General features: G+C 43.1%; 1 protein-coding gene across 2 annotated transcripts in view; it reads right to left on the bottom strand.

The window, feature by feature from the left end:
• The window catches only part of CLIC5 (chloride intracellular channel 5), a 79,197-nt gene that overhangs the window by 45,429 nt on the left and 21,255 nt on the right, over nt 1-12,513 (bottom strand). The gene's annotated exons all lie outside the window — the stretch shown is intronic.

The following is a 12,513-nucleotide window of genomic DNA, read 5'->3' as shown; positions in this document are numbered from 1 at the left end:
ATAGAGGACGAGGCCCGATCTATAGCTGCCGGATGTTTGTTACACCCATACACAAAGATGGTGCCAGTGTTACCAGGGAGCTGGGCATCACCCATCATCCTGCATGAACATTGTATATACATTACCGTATTTTTCGGACTATAAGGCGCACAAAAAAATCCTTTGATTTTCTCAGAAATCAAAGGTGCACCTTATAGTCCAGAGCGCCTTATATATGAAGCGTACTTAAAGACAACAGCTGCCTTGTACTGTGCACAGGTCTGCCACCTGCTGGTCATTCATCCTTATAATCAGGTGCGCCTTATAATCTGGTGCGCCTTATATATGAACCTAGACATTTTAGCAGGCATTTATTGATGGTGCGCCTTATATTCCGGTGCGCCTCATAGTCCAAAAAATACTGTACTCTTACTGTTCTGCATTAATAACTCTGCATAACAGAAGTTCTAATCCTCTGCATCCCCTGCTTGTTCAGGCAGACCTAATGTGTTCTTGTTCAGCTTATGAGATGTACAACAGTTCCACTATTTACCCCATAATGTTCCTTTTGTGTCTACATCATCTCTTGTCTGGAACATTTTTAGTGATTCCTTTCTGTGACCGCATCCCCGCATTATCCCGTTAAACTGATGAATGTGACACATTTGGGGGCATTTATTAATTTGTGCTATAATTTTCAGTATGATTTAAGTTTATGGCGCAAAGGATTAGTGATTTGGCGCACAAACCAAAAGATTAAAGGGAACCTGTCACCAGGGACCTCATTTTCACTAAAGACAGGTTGCAGAAGCCTATCACACCTGCAGTGCACATCTGCCTTTCTGCCTTTTCTAAGCATTTGCATTACTATATAATTGTGTGTTATAACTTACCTTGCATCCTGACAAAATCCTGCTGTAGTCACAGGGGTTGGGCTTTGGTTTGGATGCATTTCAAAAAACAACATGTGACTTGTCTGTGTTACTCACTCCTCAGATCTTAGCCCCCATCTTTGTGCTCCTGTACAGCTCCACCTCCTGCTCTTTCTAAGAGGGCATAGCCTGGTGAGATGACATCAGTGGGGGAGGGACAAGCTGTACAGGAGCACAAACATGGAGGACAGCCTGCAGCTCAGACAAGTCACATGTTGCTTTTTGAAATGCATCCAATCCTAAGCCCAACCCCTGTGACTACCCCAGGATTTTGTCAGGATGCAAGAGTAAGTTATAACACACAATTATATTGTAATGCAAATGCTTAAAAAAGGCAGAGAGGCAGATGTGCACTGCAGGTGTTCCCTTTAAGTAGCGTCTCCACGTTCAGGGAGATGAAATAGAACTCCCTAGACTTGCGTTTGGCTGCTCTATTTTTGCGCCACTAAACAAGTGGGAAAAATAGAAGCGCCAGAAAAGTGTCAGATTCACAAACAGAGACACAATTTTGTCCCCAAAAACAGAATAATCGGGAGTGTCAGAAAAGCAGCAATATTGCGACGCTGTCACTTCATAAATAAAGCACAGAGAGGAAAAAAAATCTCCGTTAATTTTCCGATTGAAAGTCGATAATAAATACCCCCCATTGTTTTCCGGTGATGGAATAGTGCACATTATATAAGTAGTAAGTCATCACTGATTAACATGTAACATCTGTGCTACAAGATTGTTATGTAAAGCATTCTTTGGACATCACTGTGTGTATTATCCCTGTACTGTGACATCACTGTGTGTATTATCCCTGTACTGTGACATCACTGTATGTATTATCCCTGCACTGTGACATCACTGTGTGTATTATCCCTGTACTGTGACATCACTGTGTGTATTATCCCTGTACCGTGACATCACTGTGTGTATTATCCCTGTACTGTGACATTACTGTATGTATTATCCCTGCACTGTGACATCACTGTGTGTATTATCCCTGTACTGTGACATCACTGTGTGTATTATCCCTGTACCGTGACATCACTGTGTGTATTATCCCTGTACTGGGACATCACTGTGTGTATTATCCCTGTACTGTGACATCACTGTGTGTATTATCCCTGTACTGTGACATCACTGTGTGTATTATTCCTGTGATGTGACATCACTGTGTGTATTATCCCTGTACTGTGACAGCACCGTGTGTATTATCCCTGTACTGTGACATCACTGTGTGTATTATCCCTGTACTGTGACATCACTGTGTGTATTATCCCTTCACTGTGACATCACTGTGTGTATTATCCTGTACTGTGACATCACTGTGTGTATTATCTCTGTACTGTGACATCACTGTGTGTATTATCCTTCTACTGTGACATCACTGTGTGTATTATCCCTTCACTGTGACATCACTGTGTGTATTATCTCTGTACAGTGACATCACTGTGTGTATTATCCTTCTACTGTGACATCACTGTGTGTATTATCCCTTCACTGTGACATCACTGTGTGTATTATCCCTTCACTGTGACATCACTGTGTGTATTATTCTTGTACTGTGACATCACTGTGTGTATTATCCCTGTACTGTGACATCACTGTGTGTATTATCTCTGTACTGTGACATCACTGTGTGTATTATCCTTCTACTGTGACATCACTGTGTGTATTATCTCTGTACTGTGACATCACTGTGTGTACTATCCCCTGTACTGTGACATCACTGTGTGTATTATCCCTGTACTGTGACATCACTGTGTGTACTATCCCCTGTACTGTGACATCACTGTGTGTATTATCCCTGTACTGTGACATCACTGTGTGTATTATCCCTGTACTGTGACATCACTGTGTGTATTATCCCTGTACTGTGACAGCACTGTGTGTATTATCCTTCTACTGTGACATCACTGTGTGTATTATCCCTTCACTGTGACATCACTGTGTGTATTATCTCTGTACTGTGACATCACTGTGTGTATTATCCGTCTACTGTGACATCACTGTGTGTATTATCCCTTCACTGTGACATCACTGTGTGTATTATCTCTGTACTGTGACATCACTGTGTGTACTATCCCCTGTACTGTGACATCACTGTGTGTACTATCCCCTGTACTGTGACATCACTGTGTGTATTATCCCTGTACTGTGACATCACTGTGTATATTATCCCTGTACTGTGACATCACTTTGTGTATTATCTCTGTACTGTGACATCACTGTGTGTATTATCTCTGTACTGTGACATCACTGTGTGTATTATCCCTGTACTGTGACATCACTGTGTGTATTATCTCATGTACTGTGACATCACTGTGTGTATTATCTCATGTACTGTGACATCACTGTGTGTATTATCCCTGTACTGTGACATCACTGTGTGGATTGTCTCTGTACTGTGACATCACTGTGTGGATTTTCTCTGTACTGTGACATCACTGTGTGTATTATCTCATGTACTGTGACATCACTGTGTGTATTATCCTTGTGCTGTGGCATCACTGTGTGTATTATCCCTGTACTGTGACATCACTGTGTGTATTATCCCTGTACTGTGACATCACTGTGTGTATTATCCCTGTACTGTTACATCACTGTGTGTATTACCCCTGTACTGTGACATCCCTGTGTGTATTATCCCTGTACTGTGCCATCACTGTGTGTATTATCCTTGTGCTGTGACATCACTGTGTGTATTATCCCTGTACTGTGACATCACTGTGTGTATTATCCTTGTGCTGTGACATCACTGTGTGTATTATCCCTGTACTGTGCCATCACTGTGTGTATTATACCTGTACTGTGACATCACTGTGTGTATTATCCTTGTGCTGTGACATCACTGTGTGTATTATCCCTGTACTGTGCCATCACTGTGTGTATTATCCCTGTACTGTGACATCACTGTGTGTATTATCCTTGTGCTGTGACATCACTGTGTGTATTATCCCTGTACTGTGACATCACTGTGTGTATTATCTCTGTACTGTGACATCACTGTGCATATTATCTCTGTACTGTGACATCACTGTGTGTATTATCCCTGTACTGTGACATCACTGTGTGTATTATCTCTGTATTATGACATCACTTTGTATTATCCCTGTACTATGACATCACTGTGTATTATCCCCTGTACTGTGACATCACTGTGTGTATTATCTCTGTACTGTGACATCACTATGTGTATTATCTCTGTACTATGACATCACTGTGTGTATTATCCCTGTACTGTGACATCACTGTGTGTATTATCCCTGTACTGTGACATCACTGTGTGTATTATCTCTGTACTATGACATCACTGTGTGTATTATCCCTGTACTGTGACATCACTGTGTGTATTATACCTATACTGTGACATCACTGTGTGTATTATCCCTGTACTGTGACATCACTGTGTGTATTACCTCTATACTGTTACATTGCTATAGGCATTTATCCTATGTTATGACATATATCACATAGCTGCGATTTCTCAGAACAGCTGATGTTTTGTTACACTGTACACCATCCTTTTAAGTGCCCCTTAAAAAGTCAAAATGCAGCACATATAGTCCTTCTGCGCGGTCTGGACCTACACCGGAACACCCCATTAGGTGCAGAATTTTGTGTTGCATCGGTGTAGCCACTTTATAGATACACGTGTGAGCGGTCTGCACGTTGTTTTCAGTGTAAAAAGCTAGAAAACTGGCGCAGACGCTATAATAAATGTGTCCCAGTGACTGGCGAGCAGCGGGGCTTGTCGCCATTAACCCTGCGGTGGCCGGTGTGCCTCCCCTCCTATTCCCCTCCATGTAACCCTGTGATGTTGTTGTCATAGATGGAGGAAGCCTCATCCCTGATAAGACACCGGCAGAAGGTATCGGCTGATAAGAGAGGCCGGGCTGAGGCTCCCTGTACATGAGCTGCAGTCCAGGGTATTACACATGGCGGCTCTGCCTCTGCTAGATTACAGCCATGACCTCATCTTCTATATATATATATATCCTCCCCTATACCCTGTAGGTGTAGAACACCTACATAGAAGACTATTTTATAAAATGTTTTTGATAATGAAGACTATTTGAAGACATGACTAAGCAATTCCTCAGGTCTGACCTGTCTCGTATGTAACCAGTGCCTGGAGGTGATGTCACTAGTATGACATCACTACTACCAAACCCAATACAGTGACCTTCTATAGGACCAGGTGGTTACATACAGAATTCTGACCAAATGAATAAGGGCATGCACAAGACAGGGGGACACTAGGACATTACATAGGACATTATGTACAATCTGCTCAGCTCCTCCTGCTCTATAACATGCTGCCTGCAGATAGGACACCGTGTACAATCTGCTCAGCTCCTCCTGCTCTATAACATGCTGCCTGCAGATAGGACACTATGTACAACCTGCTCAGCTCCTCCTGCTCTATAACATGCTGCCTACATATAGGACACCATGTACAATCTGCTCAGCTCCTCCTGCTCTATAACATGCTGCCTGCAGATAGGACACCATGTACAACCTGCTCAGCTCCTCCTGCTCTATAACATGCTGCCTGCAGATAGGACACCATGTACAACCTGCTCAGCTCCTCCTGCTCTATAACATGCTGCCTGCAGATAGGACACTATGTACAACCTGATCAGCTCCTGCTGCTCTATAACATGCTGCCTGCAGATAGGACACTGTGTACAATCTGATCGGTGCCTCCTGCTCTATAACATGCTGCCTGCAGATAGGACACTATGTACAACCTGCTCAGCTCCTCCTGTTCTATCACATGCTGCCTGCAGATAGGACACCATGTACAATCTGCTCAGCTCCTCCTGCTCTATAACATGCTGCCTGCAGATAGGACACCATGTACAATCTGCTCAGCTCCTCCTGCTCTATAACATGCTGCCTGCAGATAGGACACCATGTACAACCTGCTCAGCTCCTCCTGCTATATAACATGCTGCCTGCAGATAGGACACTATGTACAACCTGCTCAGCTCCTGCTGCTCTATAACATGCTGCCTGCAGATAGGACACTCTGTACAATCTGATCGGTGCCTCCTGCTCTATAACATGCTGCCTGCAGATAGGACACTATGTAAAATCTGCTCAGCTCACCCTACTCTATAACATGCTGCCTGCAGATAGGACACTATGTACAATCTGCTCAGCTCACCCTACTCTATAACATGCTGCCTGCAGATAGGACACTATGTACAACCTGCTCAGCTCCTCCTGCTCTATAACATTCTGCCTGCAGATAGGACACCATGTACAACCTGCTCAGCTCCTCCTGCTATATAACATGCTGCCTGCAGATAGGACACTATGTACAACCTGCTCAGCTCCTGCTGCTCTATAACATGCTGCCTGCAGATAGGACACTGTGTACAATCTGATCGGTGCCTCCTGCTCTATAACATGCTGCCTGCAGATAGGACACTATGTAAAATCTGCTCAGCTCACCCTACTCTATAACATGCTGCCTGCAGATAGGACACTATGTACAATCTGCTCAGCTCACCCTACTCTATAACATGCTGCCTGCAGATAGGACACTATGTACAACCTGCTCAGCTCCTCCTGCTCTATAACATTCTGCCTGCAGATAGGACACCATGTACAACCTGCTCAGCTCCTCCTGCTCTATAACATGCTGCCTGCAGATAGGACACTATGTACAACCTGCTCAGCTCTTCCTGCTCTATTACATGCTGCCTGCAGATAGGACACTGTGTACAATCTGCTCAGCTCCTCCTGCTCTATTACATGCTGCCTGCAGATAGGATACTATGTACAATCTGCTCAGCTCATCCTACTCTATAACATGCTGCCTGCAGATAGGACACTATGTACAATATGCTCAGCTCCTACTACTCTATAACATGCTGCCTGCAGATAGGACACTATGTACAATATGCTCAGCTCCTACTACTCTATAACATGCTGCCTGCAGATAGGACACTATGTACAATATGCTCAGCTCCTACTACTCTATAACATGCTGCCTGCAGATAGGACACTATGTACAATATGCTCAGCTCATCCTACTCTATAACATATGGTTTCAACATAAGTTTCAGCTTGCTAGGTTCTATATGTATATATTTAGAGCATTTTGTCTCACTACCTTTTTCTCAGTATTTTGGGAAATAAGCCTCTGCCACCTCCACCAGTTCCTTAAATGCATCATCTGAACCTGACACTTTATTAAGTTTCTCTTCGTTATTGGGATAATGGGGGTTTTCGCTGCTGGATCTGTCCGTTATGTACATGAACTGTGAAAATGGATGGACCCTAATGCTGATCGTGTAAGACATGGGCACATTATGTGACGCCTAAGGGTGGGGGTGCAATACACAAATTTGTCATTGTGACCTGCATCATGTTGTTAAATTCTTGTGATCTCCTTTTTGGGTCAAAAATACAGAACAAGGCGCTAAAAGTGACCACCAATAGGGTGTAAATGGACTCTCCTGTGATTCTCTTCCTGGCCGACACCATCAGGTCCTCACAATGTAGTTGGGAGCAACATCTAATAGATATTAATAGCTTATCCATGAGCAGAGATGAGCTGATCCAACGTTCCCATTCAAGTTTGTGATTTGGGCGCACGACCTGGACACCCTTGGCCAATCATAGCCATGGCTAGTTATTAGGGGCTTCAATTTGCTGTATTGGCTATTCGGCCACCAATCCAGCAATATGTGGGGGTCACACGGCCAAACCCGACCGGGAACTTCAAAGCCACTCATCTCTATTAAGTCATTTCACAAATTACCTGATAAGTTGCAAAAAATATTTTTCAGCCCTTTGGAGACCCTTATTTTCAATGTTTTTTCCATTCAAAATCTGTAGCAGAGCCCCTTATACCATATACTGTATAATACTGGTGTATTCTTGTATAGCAGAGGGACTTTGGTCACCCTCAAGCAACAGGTCCAAGTACACATTGTACTTCTGAAACCCCCTATAGTTTTACCCATGTACCACCCAATTCTGCCATTATCAACAAGGTCGACGTTAGGGGGAGGCAAACCGGGCATTTGTCCAGGGCTCCCTGTCATAAAGGGGACCCCTGCATGTGGACTTTTGTGGGCAGGGGATATATTGCTCCTTTAATAATGCCTTGGTTGAAGTTGCTTATCATCCATCTCCTGTCTATAGCTCTACCATCTATTTATCTAGTTAGCTATCTCCTATAATTTGTCTATTTATCTATCTATATATCTTCTATCCATCCATCTATTAATCTATTAATCAATCAATCTTCTATATCTCTTCTTCTGTATCTATCTTCTATCATCTATCTACTTTATATTTATCCATCTATAAATCTGTATCATCTTTCCTATTTCTCTTCTATCATCCATCTCCCTATCATCTGTCTCCTATAAATTTCTCCTATAATCCCATATTACAGATACTTACCTACTACTGTGTGTAACTACAAAGTGTTATTATTGTGCAGGGTAAAGGAGCCTCTTACTGACTGTGACTGCTCATAAAATAGTTTTATTTTGGGGTCCCATTTTTAGTTTTGCTCAGGGCCCCATTTTGTCGAAAACCGTCCCTGACTGTCAACACATATTAGGTCATCACCTGGGTGGCATCACCCTCTATGCACAGAGTCGTCGGCTGATCAGGTTGTCACTGTATTTCCCTATCTCCCTGGTCACAGAACCATTCAGCGGGGTATAACCCAAACCTGACATGTCTACTATGGAATAGAAAGTTACGGGAAGGATTCCAGCGCATTGTTTCTCCATTGTCACATCACCTCAGTAATGATTCATGAGTGTTTGTGCAGGAGGTGGAACAGGGCTGTGTCTGACCATAAAGCCAGAAATAGGCTGCCGCTGTACTGCTCCTTAAAGGGGAACTCCGAGTCTGCTATCCACGTCTGCTATCCGACTATCCTACTATTGTATCATTGCAGGGAGAGAGTTCTGCACAAATGTGCATCTATCTACATTATAACCGGTGTAACTGGGGGGACGTGGAACCCCCTATATCTTACACCAACTATCAGACATCTGTGGCACATGATGTAATAGAAATATTGCAGATTTTCCAAAAAGAATGTGCACGCCACTACCGTGGAGTTTCCACAAAGATTTTGTGTGCAAAATGCAAAACTACAATGTTTAAGAATCAAGAATGAGGATTCACAGCAGAGTTTTCAGCACCACGTGCAGCTGCCATTATGGCACAACTATAGAAATCTTCTGCATGTACATCTCCTGTAGCACTACAACTCCCAGTATGCACACTTGGGTTGTTCTCTGAAATTCTATTAAGGTGAATAGGGAATGATGGGAGTTGAAGCTTCGCCATAGAAAAAAGTGAATGGGAAATACAAAATTTCTCTATATGCTATACAGGATTTTGGCTTTAAATCTGATCATTTCTGGGCACGTTCTCCTATGTGTCCGGAGCTGCACCTGTGTGTAATGTAGAGAAGTTTCCTGTTATGCCTCAGACATATCGCATGAGGTTCACAAAATGCGATAGAGGAATTTAATCTGGAGACATGTCAGGATATTGTGAAGCTAGTCCGGGTGCAGAGGATATACTTTTCTGAATCAATTCTACAGGAGATGAGAGGAGCAAATAGATGTAAGTCACCTATCAGAGGAGAAGAGGGTGCAGTCACATCAGGGGGCCCAAGACCCCCATAAGCTATATAGGGAAATTACTACTATCAATAGCCCAAAGGAGTTTTTGAAAATGTTCTATTAGAAGCCCAGTTCTAGAGGGCCCATGATCACCCACTAAATTTTATATTCAGAAGGACCTTCAACTATGAAATCCTCATACATCTGTTCCCGCTCTCAATACACATGAAGGTCCTCCAAAGGTCCAAAAACTACAGAATGAAATCAGCCAGAAGGACACATCCTTCATTACCCAAGAAGTTGATTCTAGTACCAGATGTAGGAAGTGATTCCAGACTTGTAGGGGCTATAATATTCATACGGCCCACGGCCCCTGACAGCAGAATGGGGCTTGTGTACGCTACACCTCACCCTCCTCCTCATCAGTCTCATTTAATTATAGCAGAACAACAGGATCAAATGGAAACTGGTTTAGGTTTAAATAATTACAGGGTAATCTCCCCTGTATATATCTGCATCAATGCCCCAAAATGCCAAATTTCATGGGACAATACAGGGGGGCGTAACGTAAAGGAGGTGCAGATTCTGTGGTCACATAATGTCCCCCAATAAGGTGTCTCTACTCATATGAGATCAGAACAGTTTAGGGCCCAGTATAGATATTGCTTTGGGGCCTTATTTACACCTCTGCCTGTAAAAAAAAGTGTAAGGTTCCCTTTAAATTTTTGTAATATGGAGCAAGGAAAGGGAAATGTCCTGGAAAATCTGGATACAGTATTGTCTGATATTCCCCCAGAGATGCCCTGCATTATTATTACTGTATTGTTCTGTATTACTACATGTATTACTAGACAAGGGGAATATTTTGTAGATTCAATATACTGTAACAGATCTGTCAGGGAAACTGAGCACCTGCAAAACACTTCGGAAAAGTCTTAAAAAGTAGCAGATCATGTGACTTGCAAACCACACCCACACAAAAATAAAGATATTTAAATTCTTTATTCTTCGCTGACTCGCAACAGTGTATCAGATGATTCCCTTGTGCCAAACACTACAAGTGTACAAGCAACAGAGGTTACAGTATGGATTACAGTGTAATTCCCCTCTTCACCTTTGGAGGCGCCGCCCCCTGCATAGGGTGTCCACATAGATTACAGAGGGATACCCTGTTCCAGATTCTCATCCTGATATACAAAGGACATCACTCTCCCTGGAGAACCCAACAGGCCATGTAATACCTTATTTTCCCTGTGGGGGCACTGCAGGATATTGGAGAACGTTTTATACAATGCAGCAAAGTCTCTATGAACCCACTAACTTTACCTTCAGGGAAAGGCAAAGCAAAGACAAGCACAATGGTATTAGAGAAGTGAAAATCACAAAGTCATACCCTGACCTTACACGCTACACACAAGGTGTTTCATCATTGACCTCCAAAGAGAACGGTAACACTACAACCTGACAATTCTGATCACATGATTGACTCCGGCTAATGATACCATTGTTTCTTATCAGCTCAGCAGCCTGTGTAATATTACTTATAACAATATACACACGTGTTTAAGGACAACCTGACAGGTGATTGTAGAGAACAGGATTTGAGAGAGGAACAAAATTTAAGAAATGTAGAGTAAGGGGATTAACAAACAAGATTTCTGAGAAAAAGGAGTAAATACTGAGAGGACTCAAAGGAGAGACAGCGAGAGTCCTGATAACCCCGCCCACACACCATGATTGACACTGAAAGAGAGTCCTGATTACCCCACACACTATGATTGACATTGAGAGAGTACTGATTACCCCGCCCACACACTATGATTGACATTGAGAGAGAGTCCTGATTACCCCGCCCACACACAGTGAAGGTTTTGATTGCCCTGCCAAAACAAATTGATTGATAGCGAGTCTAGATTGCCCCACCATCACACAGTGATTGACAGCGAGTCTAGAATGCCCCACCCACACAAAGTGATTGGCAGCGAGTCTAGAATGCCCCACCCACACAAAGTGATTGGCAGCGAGTCTTGATTTCCCCACCCATACACAGTGTTTGACGGTGAGACTCTCACTCTCTGACTCTCACTGTTAATCACTGTGTGGGGGCGGGAAAATCAAGACTCAGGGCTGTCAATCACGGTGTGTGGACGGAGTAATCAGGACTATCATTGTCAATCACGGTGTGTGGGCGGAGTAATCAGGACTATTATTGTCAATCACTGTGTGTGGGTGGGGTAATCAGGACTCTCACTGACAATCACTGTGTGTGGGAGGGGTAATCAGGACTCTCACTGTCAATCACTGTGTGTGGGAGGGTTAATCAGGACTCTCACTGTCAATCACTTTCTGTGGGTGGGGTAATCAGGACTCTCCCTGTCTTTCCTATGAGTCCTATCAGGATTTGCTGTGCTTTATAAACAGAAATTCTGCCCTATTCCATGCAATCCAATATTTCAGCTTCTCTCGCTATATGCTGATTTGTGATTGGACAGCAGACGTCACCTGACCCATTCCCATAAATAAAACCAACGAGCCACAATTAATGAGCATAAAGCCTCTCTATTCAGTAACACCTAGAAGTGTACAGCACCTCGTGCACCTCGCACCTGACCAGGGACATGGCTTTGAATCCAGTCCAAATGGGAAAACTAACCAAGCTCCAAAAATGCATGGATCCTACATGTACATAGAAGACATAAAGCAACACTACAACATAGCAAAACCCTGAAACCATAAACTGTACAAAATCAATACAATATTCTTACTAATCCAGTGTCCATGACGTAAAGTCTTTAAGTATCCTGATTTACATCAATCCTAACAATCCGGCATTTGATAATCCAGAAAGTCTGATAATCTGCCACACTGCACTTAAATATAAAAATCAGATGTCCAAAAGTTAGTTAGGGGATAGAATTTAGAATCTTCTGCATCCCTCAAACCCCATTGGTAGGTAGAAGAAATTGTACTGGACCCATGTAAAGTAATACACTATGATA

This window comes from Engystomops pustulosus, chromosome 3 (assembly GCF_040894005.1).
Source record: "Engystomops pustulosus chromosome 3, aEngPut4.maternal, whole genome shotgun sequence".
In the NCBI taxonomy this organism is placed as follows: Eukaryota; Metazoa; Chordata; class Amphibia; order Anura; family Leptodactylidae; genus Engystomops; species Engystomops pustulosus.
This window is presented reverse-complemented; position numbering and strand designations above follow the sequence as displayed.